Genomic DNA, 13,307 nt, shown 5'->3' on the forward strand with positions numbered 1-13,307 from the left:
AGCAACTCTTGCTCCTCCTCCTCTCCGTCCCAACAGGCCTCGGAAGGCCCAATGAAACCGACCGGCCGCCGTGTCATCCTCAACCTATAGGAGTCACTAGATGCGGATATGGAGAGGAATAATGTCAGTACACTGCTCTCACCACCGTTGTCAGTTTCCGTGACCAGAGCCGCTACTTCTCAATCAAGTAACTACTCAAATAGCCTCACAAGGGCTTTACACCGCACTTGCCAACAGCGCTCGGCAGACCCGGGCGGTCACCCATTCAAGTGCTAGCCAAGCTCGACAGTGCTTAACTTCGGTGATTTGACGGGAACCGATGTTACCACTGCGGCAAGGCCGTTGGCCCAGAGCAACACCGCTCGTTTCTTTTCCTATGAGCTACAGCAATGGTGTTTTCGACTTTAGTATCCGCGCAAATTTTCTCCATGTAAGATATTGTTTAATTATTTTTTCTTGTATATCATTCACAATCTATGATCAATAAATTTCTAAGGGTTCAGAATCCTTGTCTCAGTAGTCTATAATCCCCATTACTCCTCATTGAATGATTAATATTTATCAACCCCACACATATATGGTCTCACATGTCACGGCCATCCTTCCTTCCGTTTACTTACGCATGTATCATTTCCATACATCTGGACCGTAGTCGGGTGGTTTTCATTTCGAGGGCGGATACTCGGTACATAGCAGAGGCATATTTGTTAGAGTATGGCCAACCCCAGAGGCGCCTGCACATGTAATTGAAAAAAATCTTCACAGTAACCAGATCCCCGCGAAGAAACGTGGAGAAGCTGTTGGGCGAGGTCCCTTCATGCTAGGACAGTGACGTCCTTAGATATCAGATTAATTATGTTTTAAATTAAAACCCAAGAGCAGTTAAGGCGTTTAATCTGGGTATACGCTGACGACAAAACATAAAAAAATAAAATAAAACAAACTCCCAACACTAAGAAAGAGTTGTGCAACATAAACGAAAGTAGGTTGACGTGTTTCTAGATCTGAAAGATGCCTACTCAGATTTCGCGTCAGTCGAATAACAGTGGAGCTAGTATCGCCACTATGAGAATCCAGATCAGGTTTACTTTAAATTTACACTGTAACGGTCGTGAGCGTTATATACCTTTGAGACTGGACATGGTGAGATGATGTTAGTCAAGAATGCCTTTAAGGTGACGAAGACGCCCATTCCAGCAATTCACTGAGTTTGGACAAGGTCGAGTAATAGGGTTACGAGAAACTGGATGTTCCTTCTGTGACACTGCAGAAAGACATGGCAGGAATGTAGTCACTGCATTTGATTGACGGCAGCGGTGGTCACGAAAATGTACGGTCACAAGAAGACTGGGGTACGGACGGCCACGTGACGCCACGGAGAGCGCATCATTCCGCATCTGCAGCAAAACTCGAGCAGCAGTTGGCACCGCAGTGACACAATGAAATGTTACAAATCGTTAACTTCAAGGAAAACTCCTAGCTGTAGCGAGCATTCCGTGACCCCAAAACCTGCGACTTCAGTTGTGTTAGACGAGAGCTCATTGGAGGGCAGAGTGAAGGTCCGTTTTATTTGCTGATGAACGCTGGTTCTGCGTCGGTTCCGGTAATGGCCGTGTAGGTTATAAAGAGGCCAGTTGAGGATCTGCAAGCAACCTGTCTGCGTGCTAGAATACTGCACCCACAGTATGGTCTGGGGTGCGATTTCGTGTGACACCAGTTGCGCGCTCGTGGTTATCCTAGGCACCCTGGCTGCAAATTTGTATGTCGGTCTTGTTATACGACCTGTTGTGCTGCCATTCATTAACATCATTTTCCAGCCTTCGCCTGTTCAAAGAAGAGATGTGTGTCCTATCTAGGGCATATGGGGCATCATCTGACAACTCCAGCGTCATCCACAATCAGCATTAACCGACCCCCTGTTGTGCGACCAACTGGAACAAGGATGGAACTGACATCCGGCACCTCTACAGTGAATGCATGTACTTTTGCATGCTTTCATTCCACATTCTGGCAGTTACACCGATTATTAATGTACCAGAATTTCACATTTGCAATGGCTTATCTCTGGCGTACATTACCTTGTGGCCTTGCAGTGTTAATCACTTAAATATGTCACCTAGACGAATGTATTCCCTAAATTTCATTGCTCTACATTAATTATGTTTTGGTGTTCCGATTCTTTTCCGTCAGTGTAATTTGTGCTACGGATTATTGACTGCTTTGAAAAGGAGTGATCGCGAGAAGTTTCCGCACGATACTTTAAAGCTGACTGCGTTCTAGACTGGATAGTACAACCTACAACACGACACTGTGTGAGTGACGTCAGCGAAGATGCCAAACGGCAGCAGAATATTCTGATTAGTCAACACTGTTGTCGACTAGAAAGAGTATTTGAGAATTGGGAATACTGAGCATAATGTAAAGCCGCTGCGGGGCGGTGTCGTCAGCGCTCTCTGCGGCGATGGAGAGATTTACGTCCGGCGGTGAGCTGCTTGATAGCCTCTGGGACGTGTCCCCGCTGTGGCGACGGGGCCCTGTTTGTCACACGCTGAACAACATGCCTAGCGCCGCGGGCCCTTGCCGCTCTCCTGTTTGCGAAAACAGGTTGGATACGGCTGCTATTTGGGGCTCAGGAGAACAAAATGTGGTGTTGAAATACAGGAGTCCGATGACGCTCATTCTGTTGTTGAGGATTTACGGCGCTGACTGAGGTAGTACTCTGATCTATTTCCATTGCAAAGGGTGGTTCAAAAAGTTTCATCGGATTTCAAAAGATTATATCTTGTACATTTTCTATCTGCATAAATGATCTTTTGGATAGGGTGGATAGCAATGTGCGGCTGTTTGCTGATGATGCTGTGGTGTACGGGAAGGTGTCGTCGTTGAGTGACTGTAGGAGGATACAAGATGACTTGGACAGGATTTGTGATTGGTGTAAAGAATGGCAGCTAGCTCTAAATATAGATAAATGTAAATTAATGCAGATGAATTGGAAAAAGAAACCTGTAATGTTTGAATACTCCGTTAGTAGTGTAGCGCTTGACACAGTCACGTCGATTAAATATTTGGGCGTATCATTGCAGAGCGATATGAAGTGGGACAAGCATGTAATGGCAGTTGTGGGGAAGGCACATAGTCGTCTTCGGCTCATTGGTAGAATTTTGGGAAGATGTGGTTCATCTGTAAAGGAGACCGCTTATAAAACACTAATACGACCTATTCTTGAGTACTGCTCGAGCGTTTGGGATCCCTATCAGGTCGGATTGAGGGAGGTCATAGAACCAATTCAGAGGCGGGCTGCTACATTTGTTACTGGTAGGTTTGATCATCACGTGAGTGTTACGGAAATGCTTCAGGATTTCGGGTGGGAGTCTCTAGAGGAAAGGAGGCGCTCTTTTCGTGAATCGCTACAGAAGAAATTTAGAGAACCAGCATTTGAGGCTGACTGCAGTACAATTTTACTGCCGCCAACTTACATTTCGCGGAAAGACCACAAAGATAAGATAAGAGAGATTAGAGCTCGTTCAGAGGCATATAGGCAGTCATTTTTCCCTCGTTCTGTTTGGCAGTGGAACAGGGAAAGAAGATGCTGGTTGTGGTACGAGGTACCCTCCGCCACGCACCGTATGGTGGATTGCGGAGTATGTATGTAGATGTAGATGTAGATGTAGAGATACAGTAAAAGAAAAAAAAAGACGGTGTAACCACCAGAATGCTGAATGCAAGCATGCAAACGTGCATGCATTGTGTCGTACACGTTTCGGATGTAAGGTTGTGGGCTGGAGTACCATGTCTCTTGTACTTAATCATAGAACTGGTTGGAGATGATGCTGCAGTTGTCATCAAATTATGTCCCATATGTGTTCGATTGGAAACAGATTTGGTGACTGAGCATGTGGTGTCACCGCCAGACACCACACTTGCTAGGTGGTAGCCTTTAAATCGGCCGCAGTCCGTTAGTATACGTCGGACCCGCGTGTCGCCACTGTCAGTGATTGCAGACCGAGCGCCGCCACACGGCAGGTCTAGAGAGACTTCCTAGCACTCGCCCCAGTTGTACAGCCGACTTTGCTAGCGATGGTTCACTGACAAATTACGCTCTCATTTGCCGAGACGATAGTTAGCATAGCCTTCAGCTACGTCATTTGCTACGACCTAGCAAGGCGCCATTATCATTTGCTATTTATCTTGTGATGCATGTACCGTCAGGCCGATGTTCGCCAATTATGGATTAAAGTTAAGTATTCCAGCAGCTACGTACTTTTCTTGCTAGTATAACTCCTTTAACTGTTCCAGACCTCACGCCAGCCTGCGTGAGCTTAAACGCGTGCCTTTCGGCTACCCGTCACTGTGGATTGGCTGTCTTGCCAGTCCACAACAGAGCAGGTCAAGGCAACATGTCGACACTGTGTAGAGGATGTTGGGTTACAACAGCGATATATGGGGGAGATTTATCCTCCAGGCAAACACCCGAAAGCTGTTCCCGCCGGCCGGGGTGGCCGAGCGGTTCTAGGCGCTACAGTCTGGCACCACTCGACCGCTACGGTTGCAGGTTCGAACCTGCCTCGGGCATGGATGTGTGTTATGTCCTTAGGTTAGTTACGTTTAAGTAGTTCTAAGTTCCAGGGGACTGATGACCTCAGATGTTAAGTCCCATAGTGCTCAGAGCCATTTGAGCCAAAGCTGTTCGCGAATGGCAGCACAACAGGTCGAATCACCAGACTGGAGTACAATTTTGCAAGCAGGGTGAGTGGGACAACCACAAAAGTGCTCCTGCTGTCATACGAAATCGCATCCCAGACCATAAGTGGAGGTGTACGTCCAGTGTGTCCAGGCAGCTGCCAGGTTGGTACAGGCTCTCATTTGCCCTCCACGTAACCAACGCTGGAACCGAGGCAGGACCAGATTTGATCAGCCAACACAACAAACCTTCACTCCGTCCTCCAATGAGCTCTCGCTTTTCACCACCGAAGTCGCAAATGAGGTGGTTTGGGATCAGTGGAATGCAAACTACAGGGCGTCTGTCTCCGAACTGTTCTTGAAGTAATCGATATCTAACAGTTCGGTGCGTCACTGTAACGCTAACTGCTGCTCGAACTGCTGCTACAGACGCTGTACGGCATGCCACAGCCACATGCCGAACACGACGATCTTCCCTCTCGGTAGTGCCACGTAGCCATCCAGAGGCTGGTGTTCTTGTGACAGTACCTTCCTGTGACCACCGCTGACAGCAGTCATGTACGAGCACACTGGCTATGTTCCTGCCAAGCCTTTCTGTAATATAGTGGAAGGAACATCCAGCTTCTCATATCCCTATTACACTAGCTCGTTAAAGCCCAGTGAGCTCTAGATAATGGCGTCTTCGTCGTCTTAAAGGCTTCTTGACTAACATCAGCTTCCTAAGTCCAGCCTCTAAGGTAAGTAACGCTCATGCCCCTTACAGTGCGTATTTAAAGCAGAAGTGATTTGCATCCTCATTGTGGCGCTACTATTGCCACTCTTAAGCGACTGAGTAGACTCATCCTTCAGATATAGAAGCACGCCTGCCAACTTTCATTAATCTCGCACAATTCTTTTTCCCGTCAGTGTAGAAACTTGACGTGAATTTTAACTTTCGCATAGGCTTAAAAGGGATTTATTATAACAGAGCCATCCGATGTTCCAGGGGTGTACCACATACATGCATGCAAATACAACCGTGGCATCCGTTTTTACACAATGTTTATCATCAAAAGTCCCTTTCGCCACTCACAAATACTCAGATACATCTCGACCGGTCAAACAACCGACATTCAGACGACGACAATAAAACTCGTTAGATACCGTTTCAAGCATTGTCTAAAACTTTTGCATTCACTTCTTTTGCTATGTGGTGTCAAAATACACCAAAAGTTGTTGGAAGGAAAGGCACGTAGAAGGGATCTTTCACATATCTCCACAAAAATGTCAGCTACCTTAAGATAAGGTGACCTTAGGGCCCAGTGGAATAATGATAGATGCGTACACGTCTTACAGGTGATCCGTTTTTTAGACATCTCGCGAGTAGGAAATGACATTTCATGGAGGTGCAAGTGCAGTGGTACTCCGCATTACTGAAAAATGAAGTTTTTTGCGTGTTATCGCAATTTTATAATCATCGAACGAGCTAGTGAAATGCACCAAGAAGATCCTTACACGGATCAGTTACAAATGACGCCAAGTTAAATTTTAGTTTCGATGCCTAAGTTGAAATTCACCCCAAGTTTCTACATCCATTCATATATTCTTTTGAAATAGATTTAATATTTTTTATTTTCTTTTAAAAAAACGCTCTACACCTCCTGATTCGCCGATTACGTAGTCTACTGCTCTATCGCTATTTGTATACATTTTCCGAGTGACCCTGATAGGCGTAATGCTGCTTTTCTAATTCCCTCCACAGAGCCGAGACATGCATCTACGTTTCGAATCAATTGAGTGCAAGACTACTTGCATTCCGGAAGGAAGGGAAATTGGAGTTCAACGTTCCGTCGACGACGAGGTCATTAGAAGCAGAGCACAGGGTCGGATTAGGGAAGAATAGGGAGGGAAATGTACCGCGCCCTTTCAAGGGAACCATTGCGTCACATCTCTTAAACGACTGGGGAAAATGATGGAAGAACTAATTTTTGATGGCTGGACGGGAATTAGGACCACGTTCCCCCGAGTAAGAGTCCACTGTGTTATCCATGCGCCACATCCCTAATTGCTTGCATTCTGGCTTCACACATTTGAAAACGTATTTTCGGTTAAGATCGCGTAACTTGATCTACCGGTGACTAATAAGACTGTCATGATTGTTTACGATTTTGGTGGAACTGCAGCCTTGCCGATTGCACATAGGATCTCTGATTATGGGTTTTCAGCAAATAAAAAAGCTTTACGCGTGTTAAGGGTGAGGTGGCGTTGTGGTTCTAACGATAGATCGCATTCAGGAGTACGGCGATTCTAATACTGGTAGAGCTATCCATATGTAAGTTTGCTCTGATTTTCCTAAGCAGCTTAAGACTAATTCCGTGGTAGTTCCTATTAAAGGAGACGGTCAGTTTCATTCTTACTCATTTCCAATCGAGCTTGTGCTCCATCTGTCTCTAATGATCTTGTTGTCGAGTGCTTTCCCAACCCTACTTTTCCTTCAGCGAATGATAACGTTGTAGTACGGGATGGTTATAATTAAAGTGTAGCTATTAACATAGGTCCAATGTGGGTTATAATTATGGTATGGCAGCGTATGTGTTAATACGGAACAGATTTACGCTGGAAAAAAATGGTTACAATTGAGGACACCAGGTCCAACCCCGGCGCTATGAATGCAAGAAAGACGTATAGAAACGTTTCCATATGTAATGGATTACAAACGGAACGTGGACAGAAAAGGTGAAACGATTGAGAAAGGTGTAATGTTGATTTCATTATTAACTGCCACTCACGCAATTTATTTATTATGAGCGCCGGATACGTCGGCAAGATGCTGCATCCGTAAAACGACGTTTACATCTGATACACTGGAGGGGTCAGTATTGCCTGGTGTGTTCCTACATTTCTCCGGAACCCACACTGGTCTTTCCCGGCTCTTCTAACAGTTTTATCATTTGCACTTGGTGGCCAAAAGGAGAACTAATCTTTTTCCAGCGTAAATCGGTTCCACACTATCATATTAACATATCAACCAAGTTTCGATTCCATACGATAATTACAGCTGCACTTTAATTATGTTGCTGTTGGGTCTTCAGTCCAAAATCTGGTTTGATGCAGCTCTTCATGTTACTTTATCCTGTCCAAATCTCTTCATTTCCGAGTAACTACTGCAACCTACATCCTTCTGAATCAGCTTACTGTATTCTCCCTCACGATTTTTATCCCCCACGTCCCCCCCCCCCCCCCCCGCCACCGGTACCAAATTGGTGATCCCTGTGTGTCTCAGAACGTGTCCTACCAACTGATCTCTTCTTCTAGTCAGCTTGCGTCTACAATTTCTTTGCCCCTACGTTCTGTTCAGCATCTTCTCATTAGTTACGTTATCTATCCATCTAACCTTCAGCATTATTCTGTAGCACCACATTTCAGAAGCTTCTGCTCCCCTCTGTCTAAACTGTTTATCGCCCATGTTTCACTTCCACACATGGCTACAATCATAAAAATACTTTCAGAAAAGACTTCCTGACACTAAAATCTGTACTCGACATTAACAAATTCCTCTTCTTCAAGAACTCTTTTCTTTTCATTGTGAGTCTACATTTTATATCCTCTATACTTCGGAGGTCTTCAGTTATAGTCTGCCCAAACAACAAACCTCGTCTACTAACTTTAAGTGTCTCGTTCCCTAATATAATTCCCTCAGCTACACTTGATTTATTTCGACTACATTCCATTATCTTTGTTTTCTTTTGTTGACGTTCATCTTATGTCCTTCTGTTTAGTGTCTTAAAGAGACACTGTTCATTCCGTCTAACTGCTCTTCTGAGTCCTTTGCTGTCTCAACATAAGGGATAGGTTACAACACTGTCTCACTCCCTTGTCAACCACTGCTTCCCTTTCATGTCCCTTGGCTCTTACAACTAGCGTCTGGTTTCTGTTCAAGTTGTAAATAGTCTTTCGCTCCTGTATTTAGCCACTGCCATCGTCAGCATTTCAAAGAGAGTATTACGGTAAATATTGTCAAAACCTCTCTCTAAGTCTGCAAATGCTATAAATGTAGCTTTGTCTTTCCTTAAACTATCTCTATGAGAAGTCGTAGAGTCAGAATTGCCTCGCTTGTTCCTACATTTCTCCGGAACCCACACTGGTGTTTCCCGTGTCTTCTACCAGCTTTTCCCATTCTTCTGTAAGGAATTCGTGTTAGTATTTTGCAACCGGGACTCATTCTATAACATTCACACCTATCGGCATCTGCCTTCTTTGGAATTGGAATTACTACATTCTTCTTGAAGTCTGAGGGTACTGAGCCTGTCTCATACATCTTTCACACCAGAAGGAAGAATTTTGTCATCTCTGGTTGTCCCAAGGCTATCAGTAGTTCCGATGGAATATCGTCTACTATTAGGGGTTTGTTTCGATTTAGAACTTTCAGACTTTCGTCAAATTCTTCTCGCAGTATAATATCGCCCATCTCATCTTCATCTACGTCCACTTCCCTGCATTTGCATTCAAGTTCATCTCCCTTGTAGATACCCTCTATATACTCTTTCCACTATTCAACTTTCCCTTCTTTGTTTAGAACTGGTTTTCCATCTTGTAACGCCGAAAATGCATATCCTCCTATTTCCATCTATTGCACTGCACGTTTTTTTCCTTATTTTGTTACCTGAAGATATAACATTTCTGTGTCTTTGTATATTGTAATTGTTTTACTATTTGTATATATTTATGCATTTATGTCGATTTATAATTGGTTTGTTTTGTGAATATTATTTGTATTTATACGCTGGGTCTGGCCTAGGGAAAACTATGCTATCGAACGAATACATCGATAGGTCGTGTGGAGAACCCAAGTGTTTAGGATCTTTGGTAGTGTTAACTCTACCGCGAGGAGCGCGGGCAGGGCAGACGGAGTCTGGCTGGAGGAGTGCAGTGGAGCAGGTGTGTTGTGTGACGCTCCCGCGAGTTGCCGCGCGTTCGGGGTTGGACAGCATGTAACTGCGCTCGACTGGCTATGTTAGTTTCTGACACGGTGTCGCGGACGGAAGCATTAGCTAGCACACATCAAGAGCCCGTTTCGGCTGGTGACAGTGTCGAGAAGAAGGCGCGCCAACATCCAGCTTCTGCAACAGCGACGGCCGACAATGAGTGACAGTCGCCACCTCCTCGATCGACGACTTCAAACCATCAATCAACCAACAAGGAAGACTGGTAGCACGTAAAGTTTTAGAACTGTATGACAGACCTCAGCTTTTCAAACTGTTAAATTTTTCTCACTAAATTACAGCAACGTAGCATGAACCTTTGTTGCTCATTGTCCCAATTGCATTACCAAGCAGGGTCCCTTCCTTTTCCGAAATGAACCCGAGTGTCGTTGAAATTCAGACGCCAGCATTAAAATAATATAATTCGATTTCACTGCTTTAATTTCAAAGTCCAGTTAAAGTATTCATAGCTGGCTACAATATTTAGATTACACGAGCACAAATTAAGAGTGCGAGTTTTGTTAGCATATTTTAGCTTACCTGTGACTGCAGCTCAGCTTGGTACGTACTAAATTTTACTATTGTTAATTGTTCAGAATCATTTAATTCAAGTTCGAAGTTAAATCTCTTATTTCTAAATTGAGTAGATTCAAGCAGCTTTTGAAATGATTGTTGAGGTAGCCCAAGGCTAACTGTATTTTACTGAATTTCGATATGCTTCAGAAACAAAGTTCACTACTAATTAAAGTCACTAAATTAACTTTCAATTTTCCGGTTTTATTAATTGTTTTGCTAAATTAAGTCAGAGTGTAGCGAGATGTATTACTTCTGACAAACTTTCAGTTTTCACACTACACGTGTCAACCTTCAGTTGCCACGCTTCTAGTGCTAATTATATGTGTAATAACTTTTCTTTTTCAGTTACTATAGTAATTGTCCACAGGACTGGCGACCGTAATTTCCCCCAAATCTCAAATATCTAATTACCGCTAGTTAATTGTTGATGTAACGGCCGCACATTTACTTTTTTTATTAACTTTACCCCTTTTCAAAATTAATTTCCACCAGCTTCATTTGCATTTTTCCTTTCATTTAAATGTAACACTTTCCTCCCTCTTTACCGACAGATTAAATTCGGTGACGATTGCTTTTCCCAAATTTCCGTTAGGTACATGCGGTTTAATTTTTCACTGTCATTAAGGTCGATAAGTGAGGGGGAGGTTACAATCTGAGTTCATGTTATTTGATCCAGCTGATTCTGTTTTCTCCCAAAGCCTCTTTAATTTTCCATTTTTCTCCTAGTGATGTTGTTGTTGTTGTTGTTGTTGTCTTCAGTCCTGAGACTGGTTTGATGCAGCTCTCCATGCTACTCTATCCTGTGCAAGCTTCTTCATCTCCCAGTACCAACTGCAACCTACTTCCTTCTGAATCTGCTTAGTGTATTCATCTCTTGGTCTCCCTCTACGATTTTTACCCTCCACGCTGCCATCTAATACTAAATTGGTGATCCCTTGATGCCTCAGAACATGTCCTACCAACCGATCCCATCTTCTGGTCAAGTTGTGCCACAAACTTGTCTTCTCCCCAATCCTATTCAATGCTTCCTCATTAGTTATGTGATCTACCCAACTAATCTTCAGCATTCTTCTGTAGCACCACATTTCAAAAGCTTCTATTCTCTTCTTGTCCAAACTATTTATTGTCCATGTTTCACTTCCATACATGGCTACACTCCATACAAATACTTTCAGAAATGACTTCCTGACACTTAGATCTATACTCGATATATGTTTCTAAATCCTTACATTTGTCCTCTAGACATTCCTGCTTAGTCATTTTGTTCTTCCTGTAAATCTCATTTTTAGACGTTTATATTCCCTTTCACTGATTCATTTTTTGCATTTTCATTTTTTCTCTTTTCATCAGTTAAATTCAATATCTCTTATATTATCCAAGCATTTCCACCAGGCCGCGTCTTTTTACCTCTTTGATCGTCTGCTGCCTTCACTATTTCATCTCTTAAAGCTACCCATTCATCTTCTACTGTATTCCTTTCCTCTGTTCTTGACAATCGTTAACTGACAATCCCGCTGAAGCTCTCAACAGCCTCTGGTTCTTTCAATTTATCCAGTCCCTTATCTTTAATTTCCTACCGTTTTTGCAATTTCCTCAGTTTTAAGCTATTTACTGATTTTTAAAACAAGTTTTACCGATACTTAAATTATGCTCTGTGCAGAATTCAACTAGGCAACTTTGTCTTTCATTTCTTTCCCCCAGTCAATATCTATCTACTTTTTTTCCTTCTCTTCCTCTTCCTACAATCGAATTCCAGTCCCTCATTAATGCTTTTGAAATTTTCTAATCTACCTTCCCGATTAAGGGAGCTGACATTCCACGCTGCGATTCGTAGAACGCCAGTTTTTTTCTCCTGATAACGACATCCTCCTGAGTAGCCCCCGCCCAGAGATCCGAATGGAGGACTATTTTACCAATGACATATTTTACCCAAGCAACGTCAATATCATTTAACCGTACAGAGTTGCAAACCTTTGGTAAAAGTTACACCTGCATTTCCCCTTACGTGCAGCCATTCCCAGTTCAGCATAGCAAAGCAGTTTTGGCTGATGTTACAAGGCCCGTTCTGTCAATCATTCAGACTGTTGCCCCTACAACTACCGGAAAGGCTGCTGCCATTCTTCACGAACTACACGTTTGTCTGTCCTCCCAACAGATACACCTCCTTTGCATGGATTTACGGTATAGCTATCTGTGTTGCTGAGGTGCAGAAGTCTCCCCACCAATGCCAGTATCTATCAATGGTTTTAACGTCCATTAGAAATTGGTGGTAACTACTTCTAATTTGATCAAGGAAAAAATGCATTGTGTACTGGCATCTAACACCTTGAAAGCTAAGATACACTGCGTGAAAGGATGGGTGTAATTCCAGTATTGAGATAAAGCCTTTTCTACTCCACTCTCCATCGTTGCCAGCTGTATCCAAGATGGTGGCGATGACGTCATCCAAGATGGGGGCGTGTAGACTCGGTAACAGCGCATGATGTCATCCAAGATAGCGGCCGTGACGTCATTCAAGATGGCGGATTTTGGTGAGAATTTTGAATTTTGGTGGGAAGTTTGAAAATTGGTAGAAAGTATGAATTTTGGCCGGAAGATAGGTCAATTGGGCTATCTCCACGAACCTAACCCCCTCCCCCAGAAAATGGCGAGAAATTCACATTCCATGAAGATAATGCAACCTCTACTAACGTAAGAAACATGGTAGGAAAGAAAGCGCAGTTGGGGCACCTCCACTATCACAAGTCATCCGACCACCACCTCTTCCTAGCGATTGGAGCAAAGTTTGAATTTTGGTGGTAAAGAAACGTCACTTGGGCTATCTCTACTAACCTAAGAAAATCGTGGAAATAAAGGGCACCTGGGCTACCTCCACTAACCTGAGTCACCCGACCACCACCTCATCCTAGGGATTGGTGGGGGAGGACTCAACCTGTGCTGGACATAAGACTTGATTTTGCATGCACCAGTCTTTATTTAAACAATTTGATGCAGTACAGCATACAGTGTGTTCACCACGAGGTCCAGAGTCCAACTGACCTAGTACACAGTATGGCCACCAAAGGGAGCTGACATCTACTCTGTGACATA

The 13,307-nt window shown here is 43.7% G+C and overlaps 1 pseudogene; it reads right to left on the reverse strand.

The window, feature by feature from the left end:
* Positions 1 to 228: 228 nt before the first annotated feature.
* LOC124557181 lies at positions 229 to 347 on the reverse strand (annotated as a pseudogene).
* Positions 348 to 13,307: the final 12,960 nt, after the last annotated feature.

Source organism: Schistocerca americana, chromosome X (assembly GCF_021461395.2).
Source record: "Schistocerca americana isolate TAMUIC-IGC-003095 chromosome X, iqSchAmer2.1, whole genome shotgun sequence".
NCBI classification, from domain to species: Eukaryota; Metazoa; Arthropoda; class Insecta; order Orthoptera; family Acrididae; genus Schistocerca; species Schistocerca americana.